The 23,603-nt window shown below is 43.5% G+C and overlaps 1 protein-coding gene across 1 annotated transcript in view; it reads left to right on the top strand.

Moving 5' to 3' along the window:
- The window catches only part of cc2d1a (coiled-coil and C2 domain containing 1A), a 255,202-nt gene that overhangs the window by 22,761 nt on the left and 208,838 nt on the right, over nt 1-23,603 (top strand). The window contains exon 2 of the mRNA XM_073069056.1: nt 1,962-2,040. The gene's annotated coding sequence lies outside the window, so the exon portion shown is untranslated. The remainder of the gene's footprint in view (nt 1-1,961; nt 2,041-23,603) is intronic.

Here is a 23,603-nt window from a genome sequence, read left to right as displayed (position 1 = left end):
AGTAATCTAGAGATGATTGAAAATATATGGGAAGATGTTCACAAGTTACCACGGATCGGGAATCCAAAAAAAAGCAAGTTCTCTAAGTCGGAACAGGTACATCCGGTATTATTTAGTGTCAGTTAGTCAAATGTTTGTCTTAATATGTAGTATATAAAACAGTTAAAAAATGTATGTATTTCAAAAACTAAACCACTGTGTTGCTTGGTAATAATTGTAGCTTTCATCGGGGCAGAGCCTTCACATGCTCCATTATTCTCCCTTTATGCTTTAAAATTGTTCCGATCGTTGACCGACTATAGCCTAACACTTTTCTAATGACTGATGGTGGTTCACCTCTTTCTGATCACTTTATTATTTCCACTTTATTTTCAATCGTGATCATTTTCCATCAACAGAACAGAAACACTGCTCCACCGGGTCCTAAAGTCCACTGCACTAAGACTGGTTAAATGAGGGACTTGAGCATCCACATTTTTTTGGTATCTGTGGGGGGTCCCGGAACCAATCCACCGTGGATAAGGAGGGCCAACTGTAAAGTGGAAATAATAAAGCGATTGGAAAGAGGTGAAACGCCATCGGTCATTGGAAATCATTAGGCTACAGTCAGTCAACGATTGAAACAATTTTAAAGGATAGAGTGATGATAGCATTTGAGGAAGAAGACTGGGACCTAAAAACTCCAGAAGTTAAAAGTTTTTGAAAGAGTCATCTGAAGCCTTTCGTCTCATTGAAGCAGGGATGGTAAAGTTAGAGGAGCAAGGTCCTAATCCAGAGAGGTTCACCAAAGTTTACTGTACAGTTACCGGGAACCTCAGCTGCTATAAGGCCATTTATGATGAGAAAAATAAAAGCTCTGCATAGAAAGAAAATGTATACTATATACTAAGACAAACATTTGACTAACTGATGCTAAATAAGAACTGTATGTACCTGTTCCGACTTGCCTACAAATTAGACTTAAACAGACTTGGGAATGGATCTCGTTCGTAACCCGGGGACTTTAAAAACAGAGTGAAATGTGTTGCTTGTAGTAACAACCAACACAACCCAAGGATGTGGTAGGAATGGTCAATGTTTAGAGACCCTACAGAACAGGGTTTTTGGTCTGGAGGGATCTTCAACCTGAGAAATGTTATTTCTCTCTTCTACAGATGCTGCCTGGCCTGAGTGTTTACAGCATTTTGTTTTTTATTTTGGATTTCCAGCATGTGTGTGGAGATGTTCACAGGGGTTTTGTGCCCTGTCCTTTGCCAAATAACATCTCACTTTGCTTTTGAACTATTCTGTAAAGTGTGTTATCAAGCCAGATGAGAAGATGTTGGAGAAAAGTGACTTAAAATTTGGGTGAGATTTTTAATTGTTAGGCTTTTGTCTTGCTGCATTAGGAATGGTATATTTAGTGTTTTCTCAAAGGCAGGGTAGAAGGATTCCAACCGACAATCTATTTTAAACATTGGTATAAAGATTAGCAGGAAGAGCTTAATTAACAGAAACCAGTGTGAGGGCTGTCTACATAATGGAATGGTTGTGTACCTCCCAACATGAGGCACGAAGAGTAGAGGTTAGCGTAATGTTAATATAGTCTCAGCAACACAGGTTCAATTCCTGTCACTGTCTGTAAGGATGTCTGTACATTCTCCCCATGACCACATGGGTTTCCTCCAGGTGCTCTGGATTCCTCCCACTGTCCAAAGAATTGTGGATTAATAGGTCACATGATACAATTGGGTGGTACCGGCTCATTGGGTTGGAAGGGTCTGTTACCATGCTGTATCTCTGAATGGAATATGTGAATGTGCCACTTTTCTTGGCTGTAATTGATAAATGTTCTGACATTTATTGGGCAGGGTCACTAGTGAGAAGTTGAGAATTGCCCATGGTAGCCATACAACAGTCTGTGTAGCAACTCACTTTACTGAACTTGCTGCTCTCTGAACTGACTTTATTTATCTTCACAGCTGGCCTCTCACCTGGAAAAACCCAATTTCTTTGTTTGCAAAAACTCTCCAGTTGCTTCTCCATGCACCAGTCAACACGGTGAGTTGCTTCAACCATTGCCAAAACCTAACCAGATGTTGCACATTAGTCAGCTGCTAATGGGGTTGGATATTGAGGGTGGCAGCAGAGGTGTGTAGGAACAAAGCTGGCTCAATGGTTTGTTCTAATCCTTGGGTTCCACATCTGATTACGTACTTTCCAATAGGGAAAGCTCTGGCTTCCTTCTACTGCCTTATGTCATTCACGCTACTCAGAACCAGGCAGGGTCTGATTCCAACAGGATATCCTGCCCTGCCCTCAAACTTTAACAAGATGTGGGACACCCCTTCAACACTCACTGGACACCATTCCTCCCCAAAAATAAGTCTTTTGTATGTTTGTATCCACTGCTGAATATATAGGAACAGAATATGACCATTCAGCCCATCAAGTCTGAATTTTTTTCTCTTTCTCCTAACCCTATTTTTATGTGAGAAGTTCCAGGAACAATGGTAGTAACCTTTTTTGTGTGTGGACAGCATAGCAGTTAGCATAACACTTAGTGTTGGCAACTTGGGTTTCAGGTTGCAACAACAGTCAATGTTCCGGGCTGAGGCTCTCACTGATGTTCAAGAGTGCTGTTGAGGAAAGTTCAGAGTTGTGTTTGTGACATACTGTCTTGTATTTGTTTATTATTGACACATGTACCAAGATACAGTGAAAAGTTTGCTTTGCATACTGTTTATACATTAATCATTGTTAAACATTGCACAGTGTATTGATGTCATACAAGGAAAAACTACAACAATTCAGAATTAAGTGTAATAACTTCAGAGAAACAGGTAAACATGAGATGAAATTTGTTTTACGGTAACAGGACAATGCAAAGACAAAATTACTATAAATTATAGAAGTGCGTATAAAAGGAATATTGAGACCATTATTGATACCATTCATGGACCATTCAGAAATCTGATAGTGGAGAGGAAGAAACTTCTGAGCATAGAGGAAAAAGTTTGCAATTGTTTCGTCCCAAAGTAGGTTCCAGCCATTGTTGGAAGTATAGCCTCCTGTCTAATATGGGGGAATGTGATAAATTAAGATCCACAGACTGAGAGTTGCTGGATTACTGTTCAATGCTTGTTGTAAACTATTACTTGTTTTGCTTTGGACTGTTTGCATCAGATCTCAAACTCAACAATGCACACAAACTGCTGAAGGAACTCATCAGGTCAGCTAGCATCTCTGGAAATGAATAAACTTGACATTTCAGGCTGAAACCTTTTATCGGGTCTGGAAAAGGAGAAGAAGCCAGAATAAGAAGATGGGGTTTAGAGGAAGGAGTACAAACTGGAAGCTGATGGGTGAAGCCAGGGAGTGGATGACGTGAGAATCTGGGAGGTGATGGGTAAAAAAAGGATAAAGGCACTCTCAGGTTGGAGGAGCAACACCTCATTCCATCTGGGTAGCCTCCAACCTGACGGCATGAACAATGTTTTCTCTAACTTCTGGCAATATTTTTTCCTCCTCCTTCCCTCTTTTTCCATCCTCCAGTCCCCTGCCTATCGCCTCCCACTGGTTCCCCTCTTCCTTTCCTTTTTCCAGAATCCATTCTCCTCTCATCAGATTCCTTTTCCAGCCATTTGCCTCTTCCACCTGTCAGCTTCTTACTACTTCTCCCATTCAGCTTGCTTCACCTATAGTCTGTAATGACCTGCTGAGTTCCTCCAGCATTTTATGTGTGTGATACTGAATTTACAGCATCTGCAGAATCTGTGTTCTGTCAGCTCGAGTCCTGGTCCATTGGAGGTTCACGAGAATTATCCTAGAAATGAAGGGGTTTACGTATAAAGCAGGGGTTCACAACCTGTTGTCCATGGACCCCTTGCTTAATGGTATTGGTCCATAGCATAAATAAGCTTGAACACCTGGTATAAGTAGTATTTGATGGCTTTGGGCCTGTTCTCGCTGGAGTTTAGAAGACTGGGGATGGGGAATTGCATTGAAACCTATCAAATATAGAAAGGCCTCAATAGTGTATGTGGAGAGGATGTTTCCTGTAGTGGGCAGCCTAGGACAAGTGGCCTCAGAATACAAGGACGTCCCCTTTAGAACAGTGGTCAATCTGTGGAATTCATTGCTACCGAGAGCTGTGGAGGCCATTGGGTATATTTAAAGCACAGGTTAATACATTCTTGAATAGCAAGGATGTCAAAGGTTACAGCAGGAAAATGGGTTTGAGGGGGATAATAAATCGGCCATGATGAAATGGTGGAGAAGACTCTAAGCCAAATGGCCCAATTCTGCTCCTATATTTTATGCTCTTAACACTTCTCAGATTGAATCTATTTGTAATCTCATCCATCACTGTGGGGAGGGAAGATTCCCTCGTACACTCAAATCCAACACCCTGGCCATGCTGGGGGGAAAAACCCAAACTCCTTATTAATTTTCCAGATGTGACAAGCCCTACATTTGCAGCACACAGATGAAGGGGAAGTTTCTTTTCTGTTTATGATTGGTTTTTCTTTGTGCAAAACATAATTATAGGGTTCCAAACGTAGCTATAATTCCCCGAATGCACCTTGAATCTGCAGCCTCCCATATCAGAAGGAAATCTGAGAATCAAAAATGCTCCCAATTACAGAGTAGAAAGAAAAATATAGTGTTTAAGTAAGATGTCAGGAGCTGCTTGATGTAGGGCGTGAACAAGCAATTTTTCTTTTGCACTGCTGTAGTGTAGGGCGGTACAATTAATGCATCACATTATGACACTAGACAATCACTGATTTGGATTCAATTCCTGCCATGGGCTGTAAGGAGTTCATATGTTCTCCCTGTGACTGTGCAGGTTACCTCCCATATTCCAAAGTCCTGGTTAGAGTTGTTGACTTGTGGGCATGCCATGTTGGCACTGGAAGCATTGTGACACTTGCAGGTTGCCCCCAGCACAATCCTGATTTGATGCAAAATGCCTTTTCACTACATAGAACATTAGAACAATACAGCACAGTACAGGCCCTTCAGCCCACAATGTTGTGCCGACCCTTAAACCCTGCCTCCCATATAACCCCTCCACCTTAAATCCCTCCATATACCTGTCTAGTAGTCTCTTAAATTTCACTAGTGTACCTGCCTCCACCACTGACTCAGGCAGTGCATTCCACGCACCAACCACTCTCTGAGTAAAAAACCTTCCTCTAATATCCCCCTTGAACTTCACTCCCCTTACCTTAAAGCCATGTCCTCTCGTATTAAGCAGAGGTGCCCTGGGGAAGAGGCGCTGGCTGTCCACCCTATCTATTCCTCTTAATATCTTGTATACCTTTATCATGTCTCCTCTCATCCTCCCCTCCACAGAGTAAAGCCCTAGCTCCCTTAATCTCTGTTCATAATGCATTCTGGTAAATCTCCTCTGTACCCTTTCCAATGCTTCCACGTTCTTCCTATAGGGAGGCAACCAGAACTGGACACAGTACTCCAAGTGTGGCCTAACCAGAGTTTTATAGAGCTGCATCATTACCCTGCGACTCTTAAACTCTATCCCTCGACTTATGAAAGCTAGCACTCCGTAAGCTTTCTTAACTACCCTATCTACCTGTGAGGCAACTTTCAGGGAACTGTGGACATTACCCCCAGATCTCTCTGCTCCTCCACATTTCCAATTATCCTGCCATTTACTTTGTACTCTGGCTTGGAGTTTGTTCTTCCAAAGTATTCCACCTCACACTTCTCTAGGTTGAACTCCATCTGCCACTTCTTAGCCCACTTCTGCATCCTATCAATGTCTCTCTGCAATCTTCGACAATCCTCAACACCACTAACCTTTGTATTGTCTGAATACTTGCCAACCCACCCTTCTACCCCCACATCCAGCTTATTAATAAAAATCACAAAAAGCAGAGGTCCCAGAACCAATCCTTGTGGGACACCACTAGTTACAACTCTCCAATCTGAATGTACTCCCTCCACCATGACCCTCTGCTTTCTGCAGACAAGCCAATTCTGAATCTACCTGGCCAAACTTCCCTGGATCCCATGCCTTCTGACTTTCTGAATGAGCCTACCATTTGGAACCTTGTCAAATGCCTTACTAAAATCCATGTAGATCACATCCACTGCACTACCCTCATCTATATGCCCGGTCACCTCCTCAAAGACTTCGATATTAGGCTTGTTAGACACGATCTGCCCTTCACAAAGCCATGCTGGCGGTCCCTGATCAGACCATGATTCTCTAAATGCCCACAGATCCTATCTCTAAGAATCTTTTCCAACAGCTTTCCCACCACAGATGTAAGGCTCACTAGTCTATAATTACCCAGACTATCTCTACTACCTTTTTTGAACAAGGGAACAACATTTGCCTCCCTCCAGTCCTCCGGTACTATTCCCGTGGACAACGAGGACATCTCTTCCCTCGCCTCATGGAGCAGCCTGGGGAATATTCCGTCAGGCCCCGGGGACTTATCCATAATGTATTTTAACAACTCCAACACCTCTTTTCCATTAATATCAACATGCTCCAGAACGTCAACCTCACTCATATCGTCCTCACCGTCATCAAGCTCCCTCTCAGTGGCGAATACCAAAGAGAAGTATTCATTGAGGACCTCGCTCACTTCCACAGCCTCCAGGCATATCTTCCCACCTTTATCTCTAAACGGTCCTATCTTCACTTCTGTCAACCTTTTGTTCTTCACATAATTGAAGAATGCCTTGATTTTCCTTTACCCTACTTGCCAAGGCCTTCTCATACCCCCTTCTTCTCTCCTCAGCCCCTTAAGCTTCTTTCTTGCTACTCTATATTCCTCAATAGACTCATCTGATCCTTGCTTCCTAAACCTCACATATGCTGCCTTCTTCCATCTGACTAGATTCTCCACCTCACTTGTCACCCATGGTTCCTTCACCCTACCATTCTTTATCTTCCTCACCGGGACAAATTTATCCCTAACATCCTGCAAGAGATCCCTAAACATCAACCACATGTCCATAGTACATTTCCCTGCAAAAACATCATTCCAATTCACACCCGCAAGTTCTAGCCTTATAGTCTCATAATTTGCCCTTCACCAATTAAAAATTTTCCTGTCCTCTCTGATTCTGTCCTTTTCCATGATAATGTTAAAGGCCAGGGAGTGGTGGTCACTGTCCCCCAGATGCTCACTCACTGAGAGATCTGTGACCTGACCCGGCTCATTACCTAATACTAGATCTAGTATGGCATTCCCCCTAGTTGGCCTGTCAACATACTGTGACAGGAATCCATCCTGGACACACCTAACAAACTCTGCCCCATCTAAACCCTTGGAACTAATCAGGTGCCAATCAATATAATGGAAGTTAAAGTCACCCATGATAACAACCCTGTTATTTTTGCACTTTTCCAAAATCTGCCTCCCAATCTGCTCCTCGGTATCTCTGCTGCTACCGGGGGGGCCTATAGAATACTCCCAATAGAGTAACTGCTCCCTTCCTGTTCCTGACTTCTACCCATACTGACTCAAAAGAGGATCCTGCTACATTACCCACCCTTTCTGTAGCTGTAATAGTATCCCTGACTAGTAATGCCACCCCTCCTCCCCTTTTTCCCCCCTCTCTATCCCTTTTAAAGTATTGAAATCCAGGAATATTGAGAATTCATTCCTGCCCTGGTGCCAGCCAAGTCTCTAATGGCCACTACATCATAATTCCATGTATGTATCCAAGCTCTTAGTTCATCACCTTTGTTCCTGATGCTTTTTTGCATTGAAGTACATGCACTTTAGCCCTTCTACCTTACTACCTTTACACCCTTTATTCTATTTCTCTTTCCTCAAAGTCTCTTTATATGTTAGATCTGGCTTTACTCCGTGCACTATACTTGCAGTTCTCGCATGACTTTTATCCTCCTCCACCTCACTATCTGCTCTAACACTCTAGTTCTGCTCCCCCTGAAAATCTAGTTTAAACCCCCCCTGGAGCAACACTAACCAACCTTCCCACAAGGATATTAGTCCCCCTCCAGTTCAGGTGCAACCCGTCCCGTCGGAACAGTTCCCACCTTCCCTGGAACGAGACCCAATTGTCCAGAAACCTGAAGCCCTCCCTCCTGCACCAACTCCTTAGCCATGTATTTAGCTGCATTATCTTTCTATTTCTAGCCTCACTAGCACATGGCACGGGTAGCAATCCTGAGACTGGAGGTCCTGTCCTTCAACTTTGCACCTAACTCCCTAAATTCTCTTTGCAGGACCTCCTCCTTCTTCCTATCCACATCATTGGTCCCTACATGGACCACGACATCCGGCTGCTCACCCTCGCTCTTGAGAATACTGAGAACTCAATCCGAGATATCGCAGACCCTGGTACCAGGGAAGCAACAAACCATCCGGGATTCTCGATCTCTTCCACAGAACCTCTTATCTGCCCCCTAACTATCAAATCCCCTATCGCTCTGCTCTTTTCCCTCCTTCCCTTCTGAGCTGAGGGTCCAGTCTCGGTGCTAGAGATGCAACCACTGCAACTTGTCCCTGGTAGGTCGTCCCCACCAACAGTAACCAAAAGGGTATACTTATTATTGATGGGAACGGCCACAGGGGTGCTCTACTCATTCTCTCTATTCCCCTTCCCTCTCCTGACAGTCACCCAGCTAACTGTCTCCTGACTCTTAGGGGTGACTATCTCCCTGTAACTCCTGTCTATTTCTGCCTCTGCCTCCTGAATGATCCGAAGTTCATCCAGCTCCAGCTCCCTAACATGGTTTGTCAGGAGCTGCATCTGGACGCACCTCTTACAGGTGTAATCATCAGAGACAATTGTGCTCGCCCTGACTTCCCACATACTGCAAACAGAGCACTCGACTGCCCTAACTGCTGCCTCCATTGCCTACTCCTAAGTTAGAGTTATTAAAGGAGCTTACCCAGCCTTGCCTTACTGGGAGCAAGCTCGTCCTCAGCCCTTGATCGCTGAAGCCTCTTGAGCCAAAGCCTTCCTACTCTGTCTCCCACTACTCCGTCGCCCGCTCTGTTAATCTGCTCGCTTTTTAAACTCTGCTGCTGTCTCACGGGCCGACTTTCACGCGCTTGCACAGTCGTGCCCCGTTCAAACTGCTGAAGAGAAGTATACAGTACATATTTCAGTGTGCATGTGGTAAATAAAGCAAATTGGATCAATGCTGAAACCGGTTGCTCCCTTGGCTGCCTGTTTGAATCTGATCTTTGGAAGTAGATGGTTGGGGATAAGGTGCAATTCTAGCACGTTTTGATTTGTAAATGATCCACTTGGAATAATTTCCAGGTTGTTTGGCTCACCCACTGTAAATTGCCTCTGTTGCTGGTGGAAACTGGTTGTCAGTGATGGGAACGTGAGATGGGATATCATGGATTGGTGTGAGTGAGTGCTCAGCTGGTTAGCACTTGGTGAGCAGAGTGGGCCTGGTTCCCTATTCTGTCGCACCCAGTGGCAGGTGGAACCTCCAGCTGCAGCAGTGAGAGATTGAAGATGTCCTTGAACACTCCAGCCAGTTGGTTGGCACAGGATTTCAGTGTGTTAGGTATATTTTCAATTGTTGATTACTGAAATAGGATGATCTATCTTGTTCATTATATTCCAGCATTTCTTGTAAGAGAAGGAATTGGAGAACACAACCCAAAGTCCTTAATTTCTATAGTGTGTTTGGTGACCACCCACACTTTCAAAATCTAAGCTGAAGTTTAGTTTTACTTATTTCAAGATACAGCACAGTCCCAGACCTTCTGGGCCAATGAGCCTATGCTACCCAATGACACCCATGTCACCAATTAACCTATTGACTTAAGTCTTGGGAATGTGAGAGGAAAACAGAGCACCCAGAGGAAACATACATGGCAACAGGGAGAATATATAAAGTTATTGCACACAATAGCAGGACTGAACCGAGGTTGCTGGCGCTGTAACCGCTGGGCTGCCGTGCTGCCCAGTAGAGTCTAAGTTGGAAATGGCAAATATTTATCACTGAGTGCCATGAATTGCACTGGGACATATTCTATGTTAGGATAATCTGATGCCAAGCTATTTAGAACCAGTAGTGGGATCTTTTACACCACCCTGTGAGGGCAGAATGGGAGCCAGAATTTGCCAGATGAATCTGCCACTGCCAGAGTCCAGGAGGGACCTGGACAACAGGGGTACGTTGGTAAAAGGAACTTGCTGTCCACTGCCTTTGGCTAAGAAATCCATCAGCTTGTGGGGGTGGGGAACGGAGGCGGCAGATTTAGTTAGAGGGTTTAACAGGGGATTTGGATTGGCTGTGTGACTGGAGGGTAAATGTCCAGACATTACTACAGTACTAAAACCTGCCTGGAACTAGACAGTTTCCATGTGCAGTTTGACTATGCTTTGTCAGACATTCTGGGCAGTTCTGACCTGATCTGTATGACATTAAAAAGCTTCTTCGTGCATTGCCCTGGCATAGCTCAGCACACCACATCTGCCTCTATACTTTTGGAACAGTTATTCCTTCACATTCTTGTAGAAAGTGAACAACAAGTCCAATTAAAAGTGATGCTTATACTGTTACTACTACTGTAATTGCTAGCTATGAGAGAGATTATACCCCTTGGGTTACAATCCTGTTCGGAATTTTGGAATGGGTTTGGGCCACACTTCGTTAACCATAGTTGGGAGGAGGCCATTTGGTCCATTGTAGCAGTACTGACTCTTTCAAAGGAGTATGTCTAATTTTCATCCAAATGTCACTAAGTCAATGTCCTTGGCCTGTGCACATGTTCATCACAGTACAGCATGAAACAGGCCCTTTGACCCACCAAGTCTGTCCTCATTTCTGTGAATCATTTTTTAAGATCCGATGTTTCCAATCAACTACCCTTGGATTCGACAACTCACCCACATACTGGGGACAGGTGGGTAAATTACTTATTTGCCCCTGGTGTTGGTAAAGAAGCAGAGTTGTCTGGGCCTTTGGGGGGGGGGGGGAAAGCAGCTGGGGAGATGACCAGCTCAGAGGGCAATTGTCTGCCATCTGAGTGAATCTCTAAATGAAGACAGAATGAGGGAAATGGGCGGTGGAAAGAAAGGGATGTAGAGAAGGAAGTTCAAAACCCATTGGGGAACAGGGAGGTAGGAAGAGTAGGTGAATGGGGTAGATTTTACAGGAGAGGTATATTGATAAAAAATTTTGTCATTGGGCAAAGTTTTGAAGAGTATTATCACAGTAATACAACATGGAAGCAGGCCCCTTCAGCGCAACTCATTCATGGTGCTAGCCAAGCTAATCTAATTTGCCCGTTGTAAGCACATCCCTCTAATACCTCTACACTCCATCTGCTTAGTCACATCTTTTAATTGTTGTTGTACCTGTTTAAACTTGACAGCTCATACCCTCTGAAGTTGCTCCTCAGGGTCCCCTTTTAAATCTTTAATCACTTGTCCTTTAGTTTGTAGATTCAAGATTGTTTATTGTCGTTCTTCAGTACACGTGTAAAAGAACAAAATTATTGTTAGTCTAGATCCAATGCAGCAATTTAAAAAATTACAATCTGCAACGTAAATATAAATGCATATGATTAATTTGTATACATAGACTGATTGTATGTATATAAAGTGACGCGAGGTGCAGGAATATCTGTAGGGAAAGCGACTGACTGGAAGTGATAAAGTAATGGTGGAGAGAGATAGTGGGGTGGGTTATTAAGTTAAGTAGAGGTGTTGATCAGCCTGAAGGCTAAGAGGAAATGACTGTTTTTGAGACTGATGGGAGTGGGACTAACAGAATATGAGCAGGGTGGGTGTGATCCTTCATGATATTGCTGGCTTGATTCTGGCACTTTTCTGTCTGTACAGTATGTCACTGATGGGCAGACTGGTGCTGGTAATGTTTTGGGCAGGTTTAACTACAGGTTTTAGAGCCTTCCTTTCCCTTCCCTGGGAGAGAGATTGGCGACGTCCTCTTGATTTTATTGATCATGCATCAATCTCCTGCATTCCAAGGAATAAAGTCCTAGCCTGCCCAAACTTAGCTTTAACTCAGTCCTTCATCCTGGTAGTGCCCTAGGTAATTTCTGCACACTTTCCACAATGTCTTGCAGAGTTGGGGCAATGGTGACGGAGAGAAAGCTAGGGCTTAGAGCTGAAGGTATAACCATCTGTAGTGGATTGCTTGAAATTGAAAACATAAGTTCCAGCTTGAATGTGTTGTTTAAGCATACCAGACCTAGTTGGAGACAGTACCTTTGTTCAAAGCCTTGTTCAGTTTTAATATTGATTTCTTTGGGCATTTGAGAAACCCCATTGTTGCTCTCAGCTCTCCTACAAGGGGAGGCAGGAGGAATTCTTGTCTCCTCTTCCTGGCGTGTGCGTGTGTGTTTGTTAAAACAATACACTTTACAACACGGGATTCTGGAGATGCTTTAAATCCAGAACAGGTCAAATTAAGATCCACAGACTGAGAGTTGCTAGATTACTGTTCAGTTCACAGTAAGCACTGATACTTGTTTTGCTTTGGATCACTTGCATCAGATCTCGGTCAACTCACAACAACACACACGATGCTGGAGGAACTCATCAGGTCAGGTAGCAGTTATGGAAGTGGATAAACAGTAATATCGGGCCAAGATCCTTCATTAAGACTGGCTTATACATTTCTTTAGATGTGGCCTGGCATGCTGATTTACTACGCACAATGGTAACCTAACATGCAGGCAGGTAATGAAAATTTTAAGTGGCATGGTAGCCTGGTGGTTAGCATCTGCCATTACAGTGCTAGCAGCACAAGTTCAATTCCGGCTGTTGTCTGTAAGGAGTTAATTTGTTCTCTCTCTGTAACTGCATGAGGGTGTTTGGGTTTCCTCCCACATTCCAGTGATGTACAGGTTAATAGGGTGTAATTGGGCTGAGCAGGCTCCTTGGCCTCTAAAATAAAAAGAACTGTTTCCAAATGCTGGCTCTGAGGGACAATTTAGAACATCGATCATAGAACAGCGCGGCTGCTTTTGCCCACAATATTATGCTGACTTGTATAAACATATTCCACGATCCCTCCACCACAGCTCATGATTTTTTTCCCCCTTTCATGTATGTGCCTATATAAGAGATTCTGAAATGTCGCTCTACCACCATCCCTGGCAGTGTGTTCCAGGCACCCACCACTCTCGTCCACAGCATCTAGAAAGCTGGCAGGTATGATGAGCTGGGATGCAGGCTGGTTGTTGGAAGCAGGAAATTTATTTTCTATACTCTAATGGAAAATTCAGTGTCAATGACATCACCTGAAATGTAGTACATGCAATCGAGGTTGAATTTCCACCTCTGCTGTTGTGTGTTCCATGGACCAACATGAGGTGTGGGGCGGCCGTTGGCTGTTCCGTCAGAAATTTCTGCCTATCCGAAGACTGGGAGCAGAAGTGGGCCATTTGGCCCACCAAGTATGTTCTGTTGTTTCATCATGACTGATTTAAATTCCCCCTCAACCCCATTCTCCTGCTTTCTCCTTGTAATCTTTGACTGCCTTACAAATCAAGAACCTAAAATGTGGGTTCCAGAATCTGTCCTCAGGAGCTCTGTAAGCCCTTGCTAAACAGATTCAGGCTAGGAGGCCCACTTTTCTAAAATGGTATTGCTCCTTGCAAGGGGCTGTGCACAAAGAATTGGACAAACAAGACGGGGTGGAATTTGGGGGAGATGGTTTTGCATGGGGTATTGTTGTCCATTGCCCACCATTGGCTCCTGTCCATCTTGATGTTACGGCCCACAAACTCTTCTGTATCCCAATGGCTGAATGTTCAATCTGTCAGGCAGCTGTTTTCCCTCAGTTTCCATCATCAGATCACCCATTTTAAAGATAGTAAAGGACAATTTTATTATTAACTATTCCCCAGAGCTGCGTCTCCACTCTTTCATGCAATGGTGACCCGGAAATCTGAGGCTGCAGGGCAGAGCTGTGGACTCGGTGACCCAGAAGTGATTCTAGTGTTGCACGTCAAGTTGAATTGTAAAAGGCCTGTTCCCATGATGCCCCCCCATCCCAACTGCCCCTTGTAATAAAATGGCAAAGCATGAAGCATCCCCCTGCAGCGATCCCTGTCCTTCTGTGGCATTAAGAACACGCACACTACATCTGTCACAAAGAATCTGTGTTGACGTGATGCCTTCGAGGTGGAGGCAATGCTGGGGAGCGTCAAAACATTTTGGAGCTACGAAGGTTTTGAGGAAGCGAAGCAATGGACTCTGTTTATAAAAACTGCAGAGCACAGAAACAGGCTCTTCAGCCCACTCCGTCCACAATGACCACAGAGAATTAGTAGTCGCGCAATTCCTTGAGTTGAGTATGATCTCCCAGGGGTTTTTCCCCTAATGGAGTATGATATGCATGACTTTATTTAACGTGAGGAGACTAATGCAGAGGGCAGCTGCCACATGACTGTTGACAGATTGCGGTCAGGGTCCAATAGTACTTCACGCAAGACAACCGGATTGCTTTCACTGCTAAGCAACACATACAACACGCTGGAGGAACTCAGCAGGTCGGGCAGCATCTGCAGTGTACTTTGACCTTTCACTGCTGCAGCCTTCCTCTGCCTTCACTGTCATTGTGATGTGCCATCACCTTCCACCAGATCCTGAGGTCTTGATTGGATTGCTCTTTGTCTGGAATCTTCCCTTCACCTTTCCGTTGTGGGTGACCCCACCAGGAGCTAGGCTCCAGACTGCATTGCTCTCGGGATCTCAGGAGCTCGAGTCCCTCCACAGTGATAAGGTGACAATCTGAGTGGAACAACACAGTACCCAGCAGAGAAAAACATGTTGGAGCAACTCCGCAGACCTACATTACTACCTGTTTTCACAAACTGAAAGAAATCCGAAGAGGATTTTTGCTTTTACGAAAAAGGTGCCCGCTTTAAACTTGTTTACCCCGAGAAAGACTACCATGACCGTGAAGCCTTACGCGGGCAGGTGTGTGCGCATGCGTGGACGTGCTGATTTTTTTTTTCTCTCTACAAATTGGTTTTGGCTAAATCTTTCCGATTCTGATGTGAAACTACACTGTCCATACATTATTTCTACTTTATATAGACTGTGTATTTATCATATCATTCCTGCTTTTACTATGTTAGTGTTTTTTTAGGTTTTATGTGTCATTTGGTATGATTTGGTAGGTTTTTTTGGGTCTGGGAATGCTCAAAACTTTTTCCCATATAAATTAATGGTAATTGCTTCTTCGCTTTACGACATTTCAGATTACAAACGGGTTCATAGGAACGCTCTACTTTCAGACAGCAGGGGGAGCCTGTGTTTCTCACCACAGATGATGACTGACCTGCTGAGATTCTCCAGTGTCTTGCTTTTTGCATTCTTTGTGTCTACCTATCTATAGCAGCTAGTGTAATGCTATTACAGGACCAGTGAACAGGGGTTCAATTTCTGCCACTGTTTAAGGAATGTGTTGATTCTCCCCAAAATTGCATGAGTTTCCTCCCACATTTCAAAGACATTGGGGTTAGTAATCAGTGGGCATGGCATGCTGATGCCAGAAACGTTGCCACACTTGATGAGCTGCTCCCAGCACATGGATAACATTGGTCGATGATACAAATGAGGCATTTTACTGCATGTGTCAATGTACATGTGAGAAATAAAGCTAATCATTATCTTACCAGCATTTAGTCCATGGACTTCTGTTCCTTAACAATTCAAGTGCCGTGTTGTTGGCTCTGAGGTTCTCCTTGTAACTGGGACTTCAAGTGTACTAGATATGTTCTAATTTGAGTGGCCATGTGTCCATTGGAGGTACCATGGAGAGCATTCTAACTGGTTGCATCACCATCTGGTATGGAGGGGTTGGAAATAGCTGCAGAGGGTGATAAATTCAGCCAGCACCATCAAGGACACTAGCCTCCTAACTATCAAGGACATCTTCAAAAGATTTAAAAGGGACACTTAATGTCAGAAATGTATACAATATACATACTGAAATTCTTTTGCTTCACAAACACAAAAACAGAGGAGTGCCCCAAAGAATGAATGACAGTTAAATGTTAGATCCCCAAAGATCCCCCCAGCTCCCCCCACTCACACATAAGCAGCAGCAAAGCAAAACCCCCCCATCCCCCACCAGCAAATAAAACATCAGCACTCCCCCCCACAGAGTACTCAAGTGTGCAGCAAAGCATCAATAAAGACAGACTTGCAGTACCCCAAAGACTACTTGTTCACCCGGTAAATTGACATACCACAGTGTGTCTCTGTGTCTCTGTCTAAAGAACTTGGGTCTCCGGGCAATCAGCCAGCAGCCAGATTGCTGCTTTCAATCTTCCATCTCCCACAACACACCAGTTTCCTGCGGCAGCACCAGCCTGAAGTCCACTCACCTCGAGCCACAAAATCCCAGAACCCCGAAGGCGCACTGGTCTTCTAGTGCGTCCTCCACATATTGAATAGTGGCCAGTCGTGAGACCCCGAGAACGGGTCCCATTCCTGCAAAGAACCGAAGTTGGCGTGTAACTCCAGGTCAGGGTCTTCAAAAGAACCCTGAAAGGGAAAAAGAGAGGTTAAAGATAGAAACAGAGCTGTTTCTGAAGATGCAAACAAAGGAGTCGCATTGGATGCCATCATTCTCCTAAGCGATGCCTCCTGAAAGTTGTCTCCATCATTAAGGACCCCCATCACCCAGGAGAAGCCCTCTTCTCATTGCTACCATCAAGAAGGAAGTACAGGAGCCTGAAAAGACACACACTCTGTTTTAGGAACAGCTTCTTCCCCTCCTCCGTCAGATTTCTGAATGACCACTGAACCAACCCATGAATGCCACCTCTACTTTTGCTCTCTACAGCATGCACACTACTTATTTCATTTAAATTTATCTTTCTCTTATTATAATTTGTAGTTTTTTTGCATACTGCTCTGTAATGCTGCTGCGAAACAAATTTCATGACGCATGTCAGTGATATTAAACCTGATTCTGTTATTCAGCAGACTTGACTGTCTCCTGATCTCTGACCACAGGCAAGTAGACAGCTGGATTATACACAAGCCATAACTCCCTGCACTCGGTGTCTGTTAATATTTTGTAATTGGATGTTATTTCTGTGACCTTCCAGGTCATTCTCTTCATATTTATTGTGAATACTCAGAAGATGAATCTCAGGGTGAATAATTTCTTAAACTTTGAAGTGAAGCTGTGAAGTGCAGGGGATACTCAATATGTGAAGAAGTGAAGCATTGAGTTTGACCAGAAATATTAAAGCTGTTTATCTTTACAGATGCTGCCTAGCCTGCTGAGTACTCTTATTTCATATTTCCAGTATCTGCTGTGTCCTTCTGAGTTTTTGTTATTTCATCTCTCGCTGAGCCACTGGCATTTGCAATGAGACACAGACACCCACTCACCCACCTACTTCCTGATGGATAGTATTATCACCCAGCTCCAGGGCGTACAATCTGACATTCAGGATTGTTTTGTGAAGTTTGGAGGGAAAAGGAACGAGGTGGGCAGCTTAACAATTTTTGGAAACTTAGTATGAGGTCTTTGCTCAGAGCAAAAAGAGATTGTGAAATAAAAACGTATGCTGGAAATACTCATCAGGTCATGCAGCAGCCATGGAGAGAGAAGAAACTGACATTCTAATAATTACCTATCATTAAAGTAGGCAAAAATTAATAATTGAACCTGTTTTAACTTGAAGAGGTGAATGAAAAGTTGGGATCAAAGTGAATGTCTGTCATTTTTTTTCCCCTCCTATGTTTTCTTGTGCCATTTGGGCCATTTAGTCTATATCGGCAATCAGAATATTCCCACTATCCCACTGATTTTCCCTGTAACATATTCTCCCCACATTCTCAAGTTTTAGATTAGTTAGGGCTTCAAAGGTAATGGAGAAGGCAGTAGAACAGAGTTGAGAAGGAAACGAGTCAGCATTGACAGGATGGCAGAACAGATTGGATGGGCTGAATAGCCTGATTCTCTTCCTATGTCCCATGGCTTTCCTGCTCCAAATTCTACCACTCACCTACATGTGAGAAGCAATTTACAGCAAGCAGTTAATCTACCACAGATCTTTGCGATGTTGGATGAAACCGGAACACCCAGAAGAAAACATTTGCAGTTACAAGATGAAAGTGCATTCTCCTCATGGTCAGAACTGATCCGGGTCACTGATTCTTTATGGTAGAAAGGGAAAGAAAGATTAGATTTATTTATCGCATGTATATCAAAACATGCAGTGAAATGCGTCATTTGCTTCAAACAAATCAGTGAGGTTTGTGCTGGGAAGCCTTCAAATGTTGGCATGCTTCCAGTGCCAGTGTAGATGCCCACAACTCACTAATCCTAACTCTGTACATTTTTTGGAATGTGGGAGGAAACTAGAGCAACAGAGGAAACCCTTGTGCTCACGGGAAGAATGTACAGGCTCCTTGCAGACAGCAGTGGGAATCGAGCCCTGATTGATGATAGGATAGAAATTAAGAAACATCTGAGAAGAGTGAAGTCTTGTTAAACTAATGGCTCTTTATCCCACATTAGCTGGAGTGAGTATTAGTATTTACGGAGTCATGCTTTTGCCTGGAACATTGGTATCCTCCCTTATTTTGAATCCTATATTTTTTTCTCATATTCCCAAGCTTTGAGGCATCGGAGTAAATGTGATTCCAACCTCCTTGGTGGTACCAGTGTTCCCAGAACATGTTCCATGTGCACCTGGAGCCTCGACCTGTCTGATGTCAGACAAGGCAGGAAGTTGTTTCAGTCTCCCACTGACCCATATCTATGTGATGGTAATGAGCCTGAAGTCCACTGCAGAATCAAAGAGCAGCTGAGAGGCAGGAAATTGGTGCACTGGAGAATATTGACCAATGATAAGATGCCATATTGATCCATATTGATCCATATTGATTCCTATTGAGAGTGACACCTACTGTTGGAATGCTAGTACTACAGCAATGCAAGAACAGCACTTGTGTATAACAAGCTCCACAATTGGCATTAAGTTCAGATATTGAATATACGACAGTGCAACACAGGAACAGTTCCCTTGGTATGTCATATCTGGGGTACAGGATCATTGGGTCACACACTGCCAGATTCAGGAATAGTTGTTGTTCTTCAGATATCAGGCTTTTGAACCAGCATGGATAACTTCACTCACCTCACCACTGAACTGATTCTGCAACCTACTAAAGGTTCCCAACCTTTTTTATGCCATGAACCGATACCATTAAGCAAGGGTTCTGTGGACCTCGGGTTGGGAACCCCTGCTATAGACACACTTACAAGGACTCTACAAATCTCTTAGAATTATTGATTTACAGTACTTGTACTTACACAGTTTGTCTTTTGCACATTGGTTGTTTGTCAGTCTTTGTGTGTAGTTTTTCATTAATTCTATTGTATTTCTTTGTTTTACTGTGAATGTCTGTAAGAAAATAAATCTCTGGGTAGTGCGCAGTGACATGTAAATACTTTGATAATAAATTTACTTTGGACTACCCTCATCTGCCTTCACATGATCTGTATTCCTCCACTCCCTGCCTGGTACGTGAATCAGAATCAGGTTTAGTATCACAAGTTTATGGAATGAATTTTTGTTTTATGGCAGCAGTCCAGAGCAATTAAAAAAAATTAAAATATAAATGACAAAATGTATATTAAAAATGGTGCATAAAGAGGAAGAAAATCCACTTGAACATTGCTATCATATCTGCTTCCACCATCTTCCCTAGCAGTGCACTCCTAGGGCCTACCAATCTGCTTATATTTTCAAATAAAAACTTGACTCACATACAGTATCTCTTATAAATATGCATAGAGGTTAGCAGAAATGATTACACTGCCAATGATAGTAGTTCAATTCCTGCTGCTGCCTGTCAGGAGTCTGTATGTTCTTCCCATGGCTGTGTGGGTTTCCTCCCACATTCCAAGGACTTGCAGAGTATAGTTGGTGAGTTCTAGACGCTGGAAGTGTGGTGACATTTCTGGGCTGACCCAAGTACATCCTTTGACTGGGTTGGTCATTGATGCAAATGATGCATTTCACTGTATGTTTTGATGTACACATGACAAAGCTAATCTTTAATCTTTAAACCTGGGCTTTCCAGTATTGAACTACTAACTTTGAATTTGATTGAGGGGTAAATCTCAACCAGAATTCCAGCAAGTGCTCTGCTGCTATTGAAAACCTGCCACAGAATTGACAAAAAACACAAAGTACAGCACGGTAGTGGGCCCTTTGGCCCATCAAGTCTGTGCTGACCATCTGACACCTATTTACTCTAATCTGACAAGTCTTCATCAGAACTCTTCCTTGGATCTCTTTCCTGTGTAGGACTTCTATACAATAATTTGATGTTTTAATTGTTTCTTTTGTAAATATTGTGTATAACATTTGTTTTTCTTATAGATTCTTGATTAGTAAGGGTGCTAAAGGTTGTGAGGGAGAAGACAAAAGAATCAGGTTGAGAGAAGTATCAGCCATGATTGAATGGTGGTGTGGACTGACAAATCAAAAACTTATCAACCTCCGCTTTATATATACCCAATGACTTGGCCTCAACAGCCATCTGTGGCAATGAATTCGACAGATTCACTAACCTCTGGCTAAAGAAATTCCTCCTCAGCTCTGTTCTAAAGGGACATCCTTGTCTTTGGAGGCTGTGCCCTGTGATCCTTGTAGGGAAATAATCTTTCCAGGTCTGTTCCATTAAGAGCTCCACTACACTTGGACCATCCCTGAGGTGCTGTCCAGACAGGATTAGGGAGCCTCATGAGTCAGTTCGGACTTCAGCTGACCCAAACAACACATTGCTGTTGCTTGTGAGGTCCCTGCAAGGGACTTTACTTTTGCTTGCAAGTTCCTCAGCTGTTAAATAATAAGTGCAAGAAACTGAAGGCTTTCCAAACCTTGTGTCTGTTGAGGTGGACTGGAACATTTCCTCTTTGCTGCCCTTCACTTACAACGACTAATCATTCTTAGTTTATTTCCCTGGCTCTTGATGCTTTGAGTAATTGGCAGGAATTGCCCCAGCAGTTTCCTTTGAAATCTGAATTTTAAAAAAACTTGTTAGTTTGCCCTGTCCTTAGCTGCTTTCCAAAGAAAGCAAGTGCGTTTCCTTTTAACCTGGGCTGTCATCGTTTCTGGCTGTATCTCTATTTAAATCCAGTGAGCAAAGCCAAGCCAGCCAGGGTATAAACAGAATACATGAATACAAATTCTGCAGATGCTGTAAATCCAGAGTCAGACACAGACACCACCACCAGAACTCAACAGGTCAGTCTGCATCCAAGGAAAAGAATAGTCAGTTGATGTTTCAGGGTGTGTGACCCTTTGGCAGGGACGGGTCTGATGAAGGATCCTGATGAAGCAGTCTAGTGAGAGCCGTTGACTGGGGAAACATGACTTTTGGAGAGGTGGATCTGGAATTCATCACCACAGATGGGTGTGGAGGCCAAGTCACTGGGTATATTTAAGGCAGAGGTTGATAGTTTCTTGATTAGTAAGGGCGTCAAAGGTTACGGGGAGAAGGCAGGAGAATGACAGAGTGGACTGGATGGGTCGAATTGCCTGTTCTTCTGTGTTTTATGGTCTTGTAGAATGGAAAATGGTCCAAAAGGTATGGTTATATTCTCGGCTTGAAACGGTAACTGTTCTTTCCTCTCCATAGTTGCTACTTGACCTGCTGAGTTCCTCCAACATTTTATGTCTGTCACTCAGTATAAACGAGACTGACAAATTAGCACTTTCATTAAGATATTAGAGAAAACATTTTCTTCTTCTTCCCCCTCCACACACCCCACTTCTCATTTGAACAGACGTACATTTCCATTCTGGAATGGATTGGGGCAAATGTGCGTGCATTGGACCCTGTGCATTTTCCCAGCTGACAGCTTCTGCAGAACTGGGTCATTGCGCATCAAAACAGTTCGCCTGTGTGCATCTCAAAAAGCATTACTATTGCCTTGTTATTTTTATTCTCTGATTAAAATATTCATGAAACATGTCATTTTTTAACCATTATTCCAATTTGCAGCTTACTCTTTTCTAAAGTAACATCAATCTTTAAAATCCTGCCCTGATTTGGTGAAAGCCATTTCTTTCTTTCGTGACAGTGCACGCACATGTGGTGAAATATAGTGGCTAGGATCTCAGGGTCGTTACGGATTAAACTTTCATTCAGTGTTCTTTGTGTACAGCTATGGAAATTATTTTCCTGCAGAAATAAAAGGGTGAATGTATGAGGAACATTTCAATCTGAGCTTGTACTCACTGGAGTTAAGAAGAATGAGGTGGAGTGGGGGGAGATCCTCATTAAAACCTGTGGAATATTGAAAGGTCCAGATAGGGTGGACATGGAGAGGATGTTTCCGATAGTGAGAGAGAGTAGGACCAGAGTGTACAGCTTCAGGATACATGGATATCCCTTTGGAACAGAGATGAGAAGGAATTTCTTCAGCCCGGAGCTGATGAACTTGTGGAATCCATTGCCATGGATAGCTATGGAGGCCAAGTAATTGGGTATATTTGAAGTTGAGGTCGATAGGATCTTGATTCGTAAGGCTGTCTAAAGTTATGGGGAAAAGACGAGAGGGGGTTGATACGGATAATAAATCAGCCATGATTGAGTGGCAGAGAAAAGTTGATGGGCTGAATAGCCTAATTCTGCTGCTATGTCTTGTGGTCTTATTATCAGTGAGGAAGTTGGGATGTTACGTTGCAATGCACACAAAATACTGGATGAACTCAGCAGGATAGACAGGACCAGTGGAGGGGAATAACCACTCACTAGTTCAGGCTGAAACCCTTCACCAGGACTGGAAAGAAATGGGGAAGAACCCAGAGTAAGAAGGTGGTAGGAAGGGAAGTACAAGCTGGAAGATGATAGGTGAGAACAAGTGAGGGTGTGGTAGGTAGGTGGGGGAGAGGAGATGAAGAGAGAAGCTGAAAGGTGCCGGCCCTTTACCTCTTCCGCCTATTACTTCCCAACTTCTCACTTCATCTTTACTCCCCCCTTTAACTAGCTTCACCAGTCACCTATCAGATTGTACTCCTTCCTTTCCCACCACGTAGTCACCCCACTGATGTCTGCAGGGTGCTTGATCCATTACATTTCCAACATCCACAAATCAGAAGGATCAGAATCAGGTTTAATATCATTGGTATCTGTCATGAAATTTGTTATTTTGTGGCAGCAATACAGCAGAATATATAAAACTATAAATTACAGTAAGAAATATATTTTTAAAAATTAAATAGGTAGTACAAAAATAGTAAGGCAGTTTTCATGGGTTGGTTTATTGACAGCTTAGAAATCTGATAGTGGAGGGGAACAGGCTGTTCCTAAACTGTTGAGTATGTGCTTCCAGGATCCTGTACCACCGGGTGGCAGGGTGGAGATGCGTCTCTACCAAAGGAGAGGTGTAAGGCACTCCTTCCCTCTGTTAGCCTGCAGGTCACCCTTGGGCAAGGGGTAGTAACTGCTTATCAGCCCCCCCACTCCCAAATTAGATGCAGATGTTGAAGGATCATGTGAGCAGCTGGTGTATATCACAAGTCCTGGTTATGCCACCACTGATGCCAGTGAAAATCTCTGAAGAGTATTGATAATGGCTGGGGTCACCCAGCCCAGAGGAAAGCAATGGCAAATCACTTATG

Source organism: Hemitrygon akajei, chromosome 16 (genome assembly GCF_048418815.1).
Source record: "Hemitrygon akajei chromosome 16, sHemAka1.3, whole genome shotgun sequence".
NCBI lineage: Eukaryota > Metazoa > Chordata > Chondrichthyes > Myliobatiformes > Dasyatidae > Hemitrygon > Hemitrygon akajei.
Note: the sequence above shows the minus strand (reverse complement) of the source record. Positions and strands in the feature narration are given on the sequence as shown.